General features: G+C 45.7%; 1 protein-coding gene across 15 annotated transcripts in view; it reads left to right on the top strand.

Moving 5' to 3' along the window:
• Positions 1–2993: 2993 nt before the first annotated feature.
• Positions 2994–12663, top strand: part of TRAF3 (TNF receptor associated factor 3) — a 73991-nt gene continuing 64321 nt past the window's right edge. For 9 of the 15 annotated variants that reach the window (XR_012623355.1, XM_074825149.1, XM_074825165.1 and 6 more), the window contains exons 1-3: positions 2994–3154; positions 3480–3617; positions 4298–4353. The gene's annotated coding sequence lies outside the window, so the exon portion shown is untranslated. The remainder of the gene's footprint in view (positions 3155–3479; positions 3618–4297; positions 4354–12663) is intronic. The other 6 variants (XM_074825153.1, XM_074825156.1, XM_074825155.1 and 3 more) reach the window with 3 other exon arrangements.

Below are 12663 nucleotides of genomic sequence, written 5' to 3' on the forward strand. Positions count from 1 at the left end.
AAGTAACCTTTGGGTTCCTCTGCCCAGTCAACCTCATGAATTTCCTCCGTTTCTCTAAGTTTGCTGTTCTGTGACTCCAAGCCTTAAACAAAGATCTACATTTGTCCCTCTTGCAGTTTAACATAAGCTGGATTAGTTCACTCAGTTCAAGATTAGTTTCAACACTGTGGCCTTCTACCAGGTCCTTGCCATTCATTAATACTAGGCCTAAAATAGCATCTTCCTTCATGGACTCACTCCCCGTTTGCTTGAGAAATCAAGTTTCTATGACAGTCGAGAACATTTGAGCCCTACCATTTCCCAGTGGTATTTTCCAGTCTGTATCTGAGAAATGAGTTTCCCATCATCACATGATATTCACTCTTCTATATCTTCCCCATAGTTTTTGGAGATAACTATCCCTGTCCAAATTAGTGATGGATTACCACCCTTCGCTTGGTGGATTTTTTTTTAAATTCTTTGCTCTCCTGTAGTTTGCCAACGTAATGCTCTATTATTTTATTTCTTCAAATCATTTTACTAAAATAAAGTTACTCTATGGTCTTTATCATTATTTCTGTTGTTTTAAGTAGCTACTCTTCCAACAACTATATTCTAAACACTAAGCAGTGGTGTGCAGCATGTAGCCGCACAGTGTTTCAGGCCCCACTGAAAACATTGCTTATAACATGAAATTCCAAACCAGCTAGAGACAAGACATTGGTGATGTGTCTCGCTATAATAACTGTATTAGAAATCTTGAAAAATCTTGTAGTTGTGGCTTGGAAAAAGAAAATAACCACCAAAGCACTTGCAACTAGATATTGCATAGATAACACTTTATCCCTTTGGCTACAGACATTTTTAAATGTGGAAAAGCTTCTGACACCTTTTCAACGGTATAAGAATTTGTTTGCTCTTTTGGGGGAAGAATACATTAGTGTAGCTGCTAGAGCTACAGGCACTGGAATCCTATTATGTTCCCCCCCCCCCCTTTTTTTTTTTTTTTTTGAAAAAACAAGAGGAGACATATACAACAGCAAAAAGAGTGGCAAAGAAGGAAATTGCAGGTTTGTCTCTGATAGAAACTTGTTTGCAGCCCTGCCGCTGCATATCCAGGCTCGGTGCACAGTCCTATCAGCTGGTCCAGAGCTAAGCAATCCCGAACAAGTGATGGGAACATTTAAGACATCGGTCTTGGATTGTCTTTCTGATCGCAGGTTCACGGCATCATTTCAAAAGGCGCAGTTGTATTGACAGCTAAACCAGCCTCTTACTGGGGACAGCAGCAAGAGGAGGGAGAGATGGGGGAGAGGGGGGGGGAGAGAGAAAGCGGAGAAGAGGGATGAGGAAAAAAACAGCACACAAGGAGGGAATTAGCGGTGCGAGTCAGGCTTCGTGTTTTAGGGGCTGGTGAGGACACAGCCGGAGCTGGGGATGTTTGGTTTTGCAGGGCAGGTTGGCGTGGGCGTTACAGAGATCCGGGGGATGAAGACCGAAGAGGGTCAGGATGGATTTCGGGACGCGGGGAGATGCTGTAAGCGGCAACTATGACGCAAAGCTTGTCCGTTCAGGATCACGCATCCAACTGTTCCTCCCTAGTGATTCCTCCATAAACATCGTCCAAAAAGGATGGTGACCTCATCCCACTGAAATTAGCCAAACACCACACATTTCTCCGTGTTCAGCTCCGCACATTCCTTACAGCTCCGGCTCTCCCGGCTCCCTGACCCACCAGCCCCATCGCTGCACCCGGAGCTCCGAAGGCGATTCCTCCAACCGACCCCGGCCCGCGCTGCCACCAGCTCCGGCTGAGCCCCCCCCCCCCCAGCTCCGGCTGAGATCCCCCGCTTTGGCTGAGACCCCCGCCCCCGGCTCCGGCTGAGATCCCCCGCCTTGGCTGACCCCGCCCCCCCCCCCCCGGCTCCGGCTAAGCCCCCCTCACCGCTTCTGCGCCAGAGCCGCCCCCCCCGGCAGCCCGGGGAGATGGCCAGAAGCCTCACAGCGCTGCCCGCGTAAAAGCGAGGCTGCCGGTACCGGCCGGGCATCTGCCCGGGTCAGGACGTGTCGCGATACGAGCGGAGCCCCCGACAGGCGTTTATTTAACCTGAAGCGACAGGTTCTGTCGGGTGTCGGGGTCGCCCCCCTTGCCCCGCTGCCGGGAGAGCCACCTGAGGAGGGAAGAGGGGTGCCTCTCGCACCCCCGCGCCTCCGGGGAAGGGAACCCACCCGCCGGCCGGTGACTCTGGGTTGCCACCTACGGTCGGCTGCTCGCCGCCTGCAGCCGGCCCGGGCCCCCCCGAGGCGATCGGCCTCTTCTGGGGACGAACGGCTTTGGCTCGCCGCTCTTTTCTGATCTTTTCCAGACTCTTCTCCCCCTCCCCTCCCCTCTCTCCCTCCTCCTCGCGGTTTTTCCTCCCTCCCCCTTTTCCCCAGTGGCAATATTTTTTTTTTTTTTTTTTTTAATACAGGCTATTGTGGCCGAGGCGACCCTTTGTGCGGGGTTGCTCGCACCTCCCTCGGGGCGGAGAGGGGAATCAAGCGGCTCTCCGCCTCGCCGATCCCTCCCCGCCGGCGCCCCGCGTCCCGCCGCCATCCCCGCGCCCTGCCCCCCGTGTCCCAACGGCCGGGCCGCCGAAGCACCGCCCGCCCTCAGGCCGGGCCCCCGCGGCGGCGGGGCGAGCCTCGGCACCGCTACCCCCCCGGGCCCAGCGGGACGCGCCGTCTCCTCACAGCCCGCCCCGCGCCCCCTTCGCCGCTCGCAGCGGGCCGGCAGCCGCCGGGCGGGACCGGGCTCTGTCTGCCGGGCGGGGAGCGCGGGGCCCCTTCACCCCGGGTTGCACCCGCGGCGGCGGCGGCGGCGGCGGCGGCGGCGGCGGGGGGCGGGGGGGGGTAACGGCGGCATCAGGTGCAGCCGGGGCAGGCGGGCAGGGCAGGCCCGGCCCCCAGCAGCCGCCTGCGCGCTGAGCGGCTGGGCCGGGCCCGCCCCTCGGTGTGTGAGGAGGAGCCGGGAGAGCAGCGGGCTTGCCGGGGATTTCCAGCCTGAGCGGGCGGGAGAGGAAGTGCGGGGCGGGGGGAGACGGCGCAGAGCGGCAGGGACTTTCCGTCGGGCTGGCGGTCGCCTTCGCCGGGCTCCAGCTGCGCCCGCCGCCCCGCTCCCCTCACACGCTCGCAGGTAGGGCGGGCGTCCGCGGGGCTCGGCGCGCTCCGGGGAGCGGCGCGGTGCGGCGGCCGAGGCGGGGGGGATGGGGAAGGGGGGGGAAGCACTTCACCGCCGCCGTGGCGGCGGCTCCCGCTCAGGGCTCCGGCACCGGCCGGGCTCGCCTGCTCGCACTCGGGCTCCCCGGGCGGAGGGACGGGACGGGGCTGGGCGGGCGGCGAGAGCCGGGGCGGGGGGGGGGGGGGGGAAGTGTGTGTGCGGGGGGGGGGGGGGTCGCTCCCGCGGAGCCGGCGGGGGGCGAGGCGGCGGCGCGGCGCTGATACGAGGCATCTGCTACTAGGCAGGGGCCGAGCGCGCTTCACCCGCAGCCTGTTGCCGGGACCTCGGCGGCGGCTGGTGCCCGGGGATAGATCAGCCTGCGGCGGGGGCGGCGTGGACTCTGCCTGCTTGGACGCACTCGCACTCCAGGGCTTTGCAGGTGCTCCCCTTTTCACTTACTTACTTCTGCCTCCCTCCCTCCCTCTCTCCCTCCCCCCCGCTCTCTGGCTTTCCCCGCCCTGCGCCCCGCGGTGTGTGTGTGCCTGCGCGCCGGGGAGGGCCGGGGAGGCGAGGCCGGCAGGCCGGAGCGGGGCCGTGCGGCGGCGCTTGCGGCGTTTGATGTGTCGTTTGAATGCAGAAGCCTCGCTCCGCTCCTGGCTCCCTCCATATGCGGTGCTGGGGGCGGGCCGACGGCCTTTAAAGGGGCACTGCCGGCAGCCGCCGAGCCTGGGCGCCCGGCGCGGGGGCCCCGCAACTCGGCGCCTCCCGAGCCAGCCCGCTGCGGCGGCTCCGCGCTGCTCCGCTCCGCGGCCGCTTCTTCCCGGTGATGGGGACCGGGGCGGTCGCCGCCGGGGAGAATCCTGTGCCGTTGGTAGGGAGCTGCCCCTGATCGGTGCGGAAGGAGTTATATTTGTGTAAAGTCTGTCTGCCTACAGCGGCCCTGCGCTATAAGCCCCGTCTGCCTGGCGTGAGCGGAAAGAAAAGTGGTTTGTTTTCACGCCATTCATTTTCTGCGCTGACTCGCGACTCCGCGTTTTAGTATGTTAAATGGATTACCGCGTTGTAGGTTAGAAAAAATAACGAGTGTTTAAAAGTTTATACTGAGTCATTCCTCTGCAGATGAACCTATGACTGACTCATAATCTGAGAACTGCAGTGGCTTGTAAAATAGGAAGGTAAGGCATTTACATCTTGATTTATTTGTATCTTCAAGTGTCAAGATCTGAATTATCTGCGGAAAAACAAGAGAAATGATATTGATGCTAAGAGACGTAATCGCATGTTCTGCCGATCTGAGCTTGTGTGTGACGTGGAAGACTGTATGTGCACCTCTGTGTGGATCTTTACCATGCATTAGGACGTTTTTCATCTTTTTCTGTTTCTGTAGTAATAAAATGTGGGAAGTTCCGATGATACAATTTGAAATTTGCAGTCTCCTTGGGTCAGTGACTTCTCTAGCTTGTTGAGATATAACAGCCTTGTATATTGTAATTCATGCGGGTTTTATTTCTTCAGTAGAGCTGTGTGTCTTTCCTTGCAGGTTTGTCCCGTAGAATGCACGTCGCATTCTTGTGCACTGATCTGAACTTGCATTCATAGACTGAAAAGGAGTTTAGTGTATGATGTGAAGGTGTACTAGCGGTATTTAGCTTAGACAAATGAAATAGTCTAATTTTGAAATAGTTAGTAAAAATCCGTATTTAAAACAGCTACTGACTTGCATAAAAGCCTGGATTTAAAGACACCACTGATTGTTAGAGTTAGAACTTAAAGACATCATAGCATATACCGCATGTCATCCTTTAAAATGAGCCATTGATCTGAAAGTGTCTATAAATGGTGATCCATTAACGTAGATGTAAGTGTTATTTATTATGATTAGGGAGAGGGTTTTTGAAATACTTGATCGTTTGGACTGAATCAGAGTGGTTTTTTTTTTAATGGCTGAACTGGGAAACCCCTTGTCATGAAGCTTGATAACGGAAACATTGATGTATCATGAGTTTGGGCATTGCAAGCAGGCAGCACTATGGGGTTATAAAAGTTGCTTTGTTCCAACGTGAAAATGGTAGGTGTTTTAATGAAATATGCCTTGATGAGACGCTTCCAATAATAGCTGGACCTAGAATATAGAAAGGTAAAGTGCATTCAGTAGCAAAGCAAATTAATTCTAATCAAAAGAGGGTGCTAAATGGCTCAGTCTTCAGGCTTTCCTGAAGTCCTTCTGCAATTAAGTTTGATTATACCAATTTTGAGAAGCCATTCTTGTATGGATTCAGAGAATTTGATCATCGTGTAAGCATATTTACTGCTGGTACCTCGGAAAACTGTGTAAGGTGGCAGTAGTTAGCATCGTGACAAAAAATTCCTTATGAAGTCTTACCAGTCCATGCTAATACAGTCTTCTAAATAATTTCAAGATCTTGTTGTATTTTAGATCTTTACATTGTTCTTGTCCATAATAAAAAGTTTAAGTGAGAGAAGAGGAACATGTTTTTTCAATACTGAATTCCAGCTGTTCTATGGCAATGCTGAAAAATGAAAAACCAGAAATCTTAATTTTAAACTTTTGTTGTTAAACCACTGGAACATAAATACATTGATAAGTAGATGATCATAGTTCTTCTGCAGATGAAAAGGCTGTTTAAAAATAGGAATGACTTAAATCTGTTCCAATATCCTAAGCTGGCTTTGTATGAATAGATATTGCAAGAATAATATGTTTTGATCTCTGGTATCTTAGATGATGCAATAACTGGGTTTCATTAAATTTTTTATTATAATAGTGTTTCTTAATTGAAGGTGCTGAATCTTATGATGTCTGAAGACTGCTTGTTACACATTGGTTTCAGATGTCTGTGCTCTTGTGCACAGTTCCTTTAAAGAATTGCCAAGGCTTAATTTTTTCTTTTTTTTTTTTTTAATGCCTGTGGGTGGGTACTTTCTGAATACGATGCTTGTATTTGAAACCTCCTGGCATTTTTGGCATATGGCTCAGGAACACCAAAAGTGGTGGGAGAGAATGAAATTGGAGATGTCAAGATGTGGTATGGGGAAAAAGAAGCCAAGGGAGGGAGAGTTGTGTGTTTTTGTGGAACAGGATAAAGGTGTGATTGTAGCACAAGAGATAGTGCTGTAGTCATGCTAGGTTTTATCTTACACTTTTTAACCTGTGGTGATGAAGTGGTGACATAGAAACTACAGCAGTGAAGGGCTGGCAAAGAGAATATAACTGGTCTTCTAGCTCTGCCTACTGGAAGCCCATACCCTTATAAATGGATAGTTTAAAGTTAGCATATGTTTGTTTAGACAAATCACAAACACATTTCATTTTTTCTATGCCTTTTGTTTTTAAGGTGGAAAGAGAAAGCACTACAAAATTGAGAGGAAAGGGGGGGCAACTTAGAATGAAAGATCATTAGGTGTCTGCAAAGTAGGAAGAGGTGCTCTCTTCTAATGAGAAAGAAGAGAAAAGGAAATAAAGACAAAAAAGCCCCTAGAAAATCAGTAAGGAAAGTATACAGTAGAAAGATCTTAGAACTTGGGGAGAAAATAAGACAAAAGATCGTTTGGTGTTTGGAACTGTGATATTGAGATATATATTTATATGGTCTTTGAGGATGTTTTTGTTTTCTTCCTGGAGATCCTTTCTACTGAAGCACTGACAGCAAAATATCGTTGCCACTGTGACTTCAATTGCTGCTGACTGTAACTAGGTTAACAGGGCGAGTGTCTCTAAAATTATATACAACAACTGTAGGTCACTAATCCTCTCCACCCCCCAAAAAATGTTAAGCCTTTGATTTCCATGCTGTTGTTCTTCCCTGCTGCTTTACTCTGCATGTGTAAAGTGTGATTTTTCAGTAGAATTTCAAGTCCTGCAGTTCATCTAGTCAAGGGCACCGTGGGAAGTGAAGTCTCAACATGTTCATGGATGCAGAAGTTCAGTATTGGACATGTGTGATGGCCTTCATCCCTGGCTCCCTCCTTGTACTGAAAATTGAGGTGTTGTCTATGTTGACATCAAGATTGAATTTTTGCAAATTGCAGGCATTAGAACTGCAGTGGGCATAGCAGGAATGCTTTAAGTTGCAATGTTTCCTAGTTCCAGTTTTATTTTATATAGTATCATAAAATGATTGTTTATGAAATATATTTCTCTGATGTATAGAGGAAACATTCTGTAGATTATTTACAATGTTGAAAATTGCTAATAATTCTGTAGTATAGTTTAAATGCTCTGAAGTGAATATATCCTTTCACATACATAGCAAATGCATCAGTCCAAAACATTAGTGAAGTCATGAAGCTTTTGTTTTACATGCTTTAATGATGCCTGTGTGGAAGCTCAGAATTAGAAAAATTTAACATTTGGAGTAATACTGAACTTTTGTCTGACTGGTTTCTGCATTAATGGAGAAACATCTTTTTGCACATAAAGATAGGCCCACTCAAGACAAGCTCAAATGCCATGAGTCTTTACAGCTTTCTTAGGCGTCTAGCAAAAAGAGTTATTTTGATTTGATCTGTCTTGAAAAGCATGTTGCAGATGCTACTGTAAGATAAGTCGTGCCTTCCTGGCTGCCACTTCATTCCTGCAAGCTTTGACATCTATCAAGAAAGAGAAGATGGTCCATTGAAGATATCAGTATAAAATCTAGGAGACCTGGAAGCTGGTGGTTTTTTTTGTTCCTGTAGATGTGCGTACTGTAAGTCATTCAGTTAGGGGCAGACCGACAAGGGGCTTTGCAGCATGGAGTGATGTGACATCATGCCCGAGTCCCAGGGGCAGAAGGGGGATTCCAGTCCAAGTTTCCTACTTCCCTGGGGAGTATTCTCATCATCAAGCCACAGGCCAGTTAAGAGTAGTGTCACTTCCTTCTCTTGAAACTCTTCTGCTATGCCAGGAATAATCAGAACTCAGTGTGCCTGAGAAACAGAGCAAGAGGAAGCATGATGTCTGTCAAGTGGTTAGGACAATTACCAGGATGAGGCAAGACATAGAGTCTGCTGATGTTTCTTCCACTGCTGTTCTGTTTATTGCTTTCTGGTGCATTAGAACTTGATGTTGAGATGCTTGCTGAGGTGATCAGCCTTGTCAAGACAGACATTTCCTTAACCATAGAAGAAGAAGCCGGAGAAGAAGAGAGTACTGGTACTTGGGTGCTGTTTGGGTTAGGTGGTGGCTGACTGGGAGTTCTGAGAATAACTTTGATGCAGCTAGTGGCTTATGTGTGTCTGGCTCCATATACAAACCATTTTCCTGGCCTGTAATAAAATGGGAATAGTGGTGCTTTCCTACAGTCTGAGGATATAAAAGTGAAGAGGTGCTGAGACCCAGCAGGGCAGTACAAGCGTCATCTGTTGATAAATGAAATAAATTGCAAGTGCTGTGTAGAGGCATCCTGTTCTGTCTCCTCTGCAGCGCTGTGCCATTCTGCACCGTCAGCATCGTGGGACAGGAAGCAGTATTTACTTCACACTCTTCCATTGTTGCGTACAGCAAACATGCAGTGCTATATGAAGCTGAGTGTACATGACAAAATTTGTCAGTGGTAGCTGTTCTGGTACTTGTACTTGTTTCCAACTTTTCTGCTTGGATGTTCTAGAAAAGTAACAATTTTTTCTTGTTCTATGGAACCAGCTTACTTGATAAATGTGCCTAAAATAACTTTCTAACAGCAAAATCCAGCTCAAACCAAATTTTTGGCAATGTGAATGGATTTCGTTTTGTAAGCTCATCCATGTACTTGAGAGAGGGAGGTAATTGGAACAATCACTGGAGGTTTTTATAATGGAGATCTTATGTACTGTACCAGTTTGACTATGCCTTCTCTGTCTTTCCACAGAGAGGAACCTTTTGAGAGTTGGTTTCCTTGAGTGTTGTGGCTTCTAACTTAATGGCTCGCAGATGTAAGTCTTGATTTTACATAGGAAGTATAGCCTTACAATTTTCATTCAACTTGTTCTTGCTTTAATGTCCTTTAAACCATCCCAAGTGACTCTTCTTTCTGCATTTTATGCTCTTCAGCTACTAATGGAATGCTCTTGTCCATGCTGTGTTTCTCTTCTATCTTAAGTTGTTTGGCCAAACTGTATGAATGGTTTTAATTTCTAAGAATCAGAGGAATCAGCTTGAGAAGTGGTTTATTTTGAACTGCTTTCAGTCAGATCTCTTGTAATTTTAGAGTTGTTAAGGGATGACTCGTATTCCAAGGTGTCTTTATCCTTGTGCTTGAACAAAGTGACTGCATTTTCCCCTTTTCCCTACTTCCATTTACATTGCTTTTCTCTTGAAATACTTGTTTCCAGACTTGTACTTACTTTCACACTTCTAGCTAATAATTTTTATCTGCAAATCCACTTTTCTTTGACCTCTCTGTAGCTGCTTGCGTTTTTGATTCCTTCCCTACCCCACCTCCCGCTCCAGGTGAATTAACAGGCTCTTGTCTTCCAGGTCACTAAAGATGGTCTACAATGTACCCTACTATTGTCTGAAGTACACATGTTTTTAAATCTAAACTTACACTCTCATTCCATCCTTTTCACTGTCCTCTTTTCTGTTCAGCACAACATCCTTGAGAGAGGAGCATTGTGCTTTTGCCTGGGAATGTTTTTATTGTTATGACTGTTGTGGTTGAACCTGATTAGGACACACGTTCTCCATTCAGTGGGTGCCAAAGGTAAAGTGCTTGTGGTTGTAAAATGACATGTTCTCAAAATGCTACCATTTGGCCGACGGTTTGAGTACAAGGAAGTTGGATACCTAAATAAATGAAGGCTGCTGATTTGCATATGTGCATCTCTAGCGTTTTGGGAACCCTTTGATGCAGTAGTATTTTCATTGCCTTCTAGAACTCAGCACTTTGGGAGGGAAAAAAGCAAGGATTTGAGAGAACTTCATTTGAAGTTAATAATACATAGTATCACTTGAAGTCAGCAGTATCTCCTCTGTCTGTTTTCCATCAGGAGCTGAATCATGTTTCTATCTACAGAACCTGAGCATGCTATATTTCAGATTAGCAAATATGTCTTACTACTCACCCATGGTGTCAGTATGTAATGGAAATACCAATGGATCCTCTGTTGTAGTTCATCTAGTAGATACTGATGTTGTGTTGCTCCTACTGTTTGGCAGGGGGTTTTGTATCTGTGTTATAGCAAGGTATTTTGACACTCTTTTGGAGCGTGTGTAGAAGAATGGTCTTGGCAATCTCTAGGAAGATAAAACAAGTTTATTGTTGTTTGTGTGTTGTACTTCATCAGCTATTTTTCAATACATGGAACCATACATTTCCCTTATTCCTCTTCCCTTCTTACAAATTCCTAAAAACTTCACTTTCATTTTGAAAACATTTAGACATGCAACTTTCAGTATTTTGGCCAGTAAGATTTTGAGGGAGTTTTGGGGGATTTACTGTTGGTTGGTTGTGTGTGGGTTTTTTGGTGTGGGTTTTTTTTTGTTTGCTTTGTTTCTGTGGGGTGGTTTGTTTTTTGGGGGGTTTTTTTGTTTGTTTTTTAAGAAAGATTTAGGGCAAGCAGATAATACCATTTACTGCATTCTGTATATTTTTGCTGAGGAGGTTATCTCAAAATAAACAAGGAAGAAGCTTGGAATTGTCCTGTTTGTGTAAATAAAGCTGTTAGTACATGTAGGAAAAGTATGATGCTGTATTTTTGTAGAATTATTTACTAAGACTTTTGGTGTTTGTAATGTATTGTAATGTAAATCTCATCTGACATGAGACAGGGCAGACAGACTTTGAAAGTCATTTGAGCTATACATAAAAAGGCAATTATTCCAGAACAAGAGTGTCCATATGCTGAGTTAATTGGAAAAGTTCAAAGTAGTTGAACCCTTACTTGCAATGTTGTGATTTATAGGAAGAACATACTACTACTTATAGATCTGTAAGTTCTTTCATGTTTGTCTGCAAGAGGAAATGTTAATGAGACAAATAGTAGAAGCTGACAACAGTCATCATGCTACATGCTTTATTGATGCTTACGATAATTTGCCACCCATCTCCCATATATGGTATGTTTTGTAGCAGAAGTGCAACCTGAAGATGTCTTGGAATGCCTACCTTCCTCTTAAGCAGGTGTAGGTAGTGACTTCTGTTGCTATGGTTAAGGTCCAGGTTTGTCCCTATGCCTTACACTTTAAAGGTACTGACATATCTGTTTTGCTTTCAGCGGGAAAGTTTAAATATGCTTAAGGTAGCTGTATTTTTAAGCTGGCATTGCTGCTTTATAGTGTTAGTTTTGTTTTTGTTGTTTTTTTTTTTTTTAAAAAAAGTACTTCTGACTAAAATCTTATCTCCTGGTTAAACCAACGTTCTGTTGTACTTAATGAATTTGTGTGTGAATGTAATGTTTGTGAGGAGAAAAGGGCTGTCTGATTGTTGTCTGTGGAGAAATGATTTGGCTTCTCTTGTAGCTAATCAGTTTTTATAGAGTCTTAAATGGGCCATGTGTTAAAGTATCAGTTGTTAACACCTCCAAAATAAAATGTTTGTCATGTTAAAGAAGGGGAAAAATTGGTGAGCTCTCCATTAGATGGTGCTGCTGGGATTGAAATATTTATATACCTAATGGAAGCAGGCTTCTGCCTAGAACTGTTTTGCTGGCTGTATTCTTTTTTTTTTTTTTTTCTTAAAAGGACTTCTCTTTATTAAAATACTTTCCAAAGGCAAGAATACTTGATAAGATTTTTTTGTTTGTTTGTTTGAGATGAAAAGATACTAAAAAGAGAGGCTGGCTCCATGGGAAGGAGATATGGAAGAAATAAATCATGCTTTTTGCAGAGTGATTTAGATTTTAGCAGCTGCTTCTGTTGTAGCTCTCATCTGTTTGAGTGTTGACTCTGTTATGTTCATGCCTTGCTATCATGTAGGTGGGGATACTGCAGTATTAGAGAAATTCAGTGTTAAGAAATACTTGATTTAAAAATCGATTTAAAAATTAATTAGACTGACCATTACAGCAATAACACCCTCATGAGTCTAGTATTTGAGTTCCTGTCTTCTTGTTGACCCCTGCCTACTAACATTTCTTTTTAAAGAGCAGTATTTTAACACCTGATGATAGTATTCCTTTGCCTGAGCCCTGACTAGTGATTTTAGAAAAACTTAGGGGAACAAAGATGGTGCCTACACACAGAGATGCTTAGTGCCATCTTAAATGCTGTAGGTGATCCCATATGGTCTGAAGTTGATGCTCCAAAAGTGTGCAGTCTTTCATATGGCCAAACTCTTTCCTTCCAGTCCTGCACACATCTTGGATATTTTAGAGCATCTAAAATTGTACTAAACACCTGTCATTGGACACCTGACTCACTCTGCAATAGTTAGAGTTGAGATACATATTAAATAAAACAATGTGCGTTAGCAAATGTATTTGTTAAATACTCCTTGCTGTTAGGACTCCTTCAAAGATAGCAAGACAAGGTTGCTGAGGTCTTTGAATCTTCCATACCATCGGGC

The sequence above is a fragment of the Strix aluco genome, chromosome 4 (genome assembly GCF_031877795.1).
Source record: "Strix aluco isolate bStrAlu1 chromosome 4, bStrAlu1.hap1, whole genome shotgun sequence".
Lineage (NCBI taxonomy): Eukaryota > Metazoa > Chordata > Aves > Strigiformes > Strigidae > Strix > Strix aluco.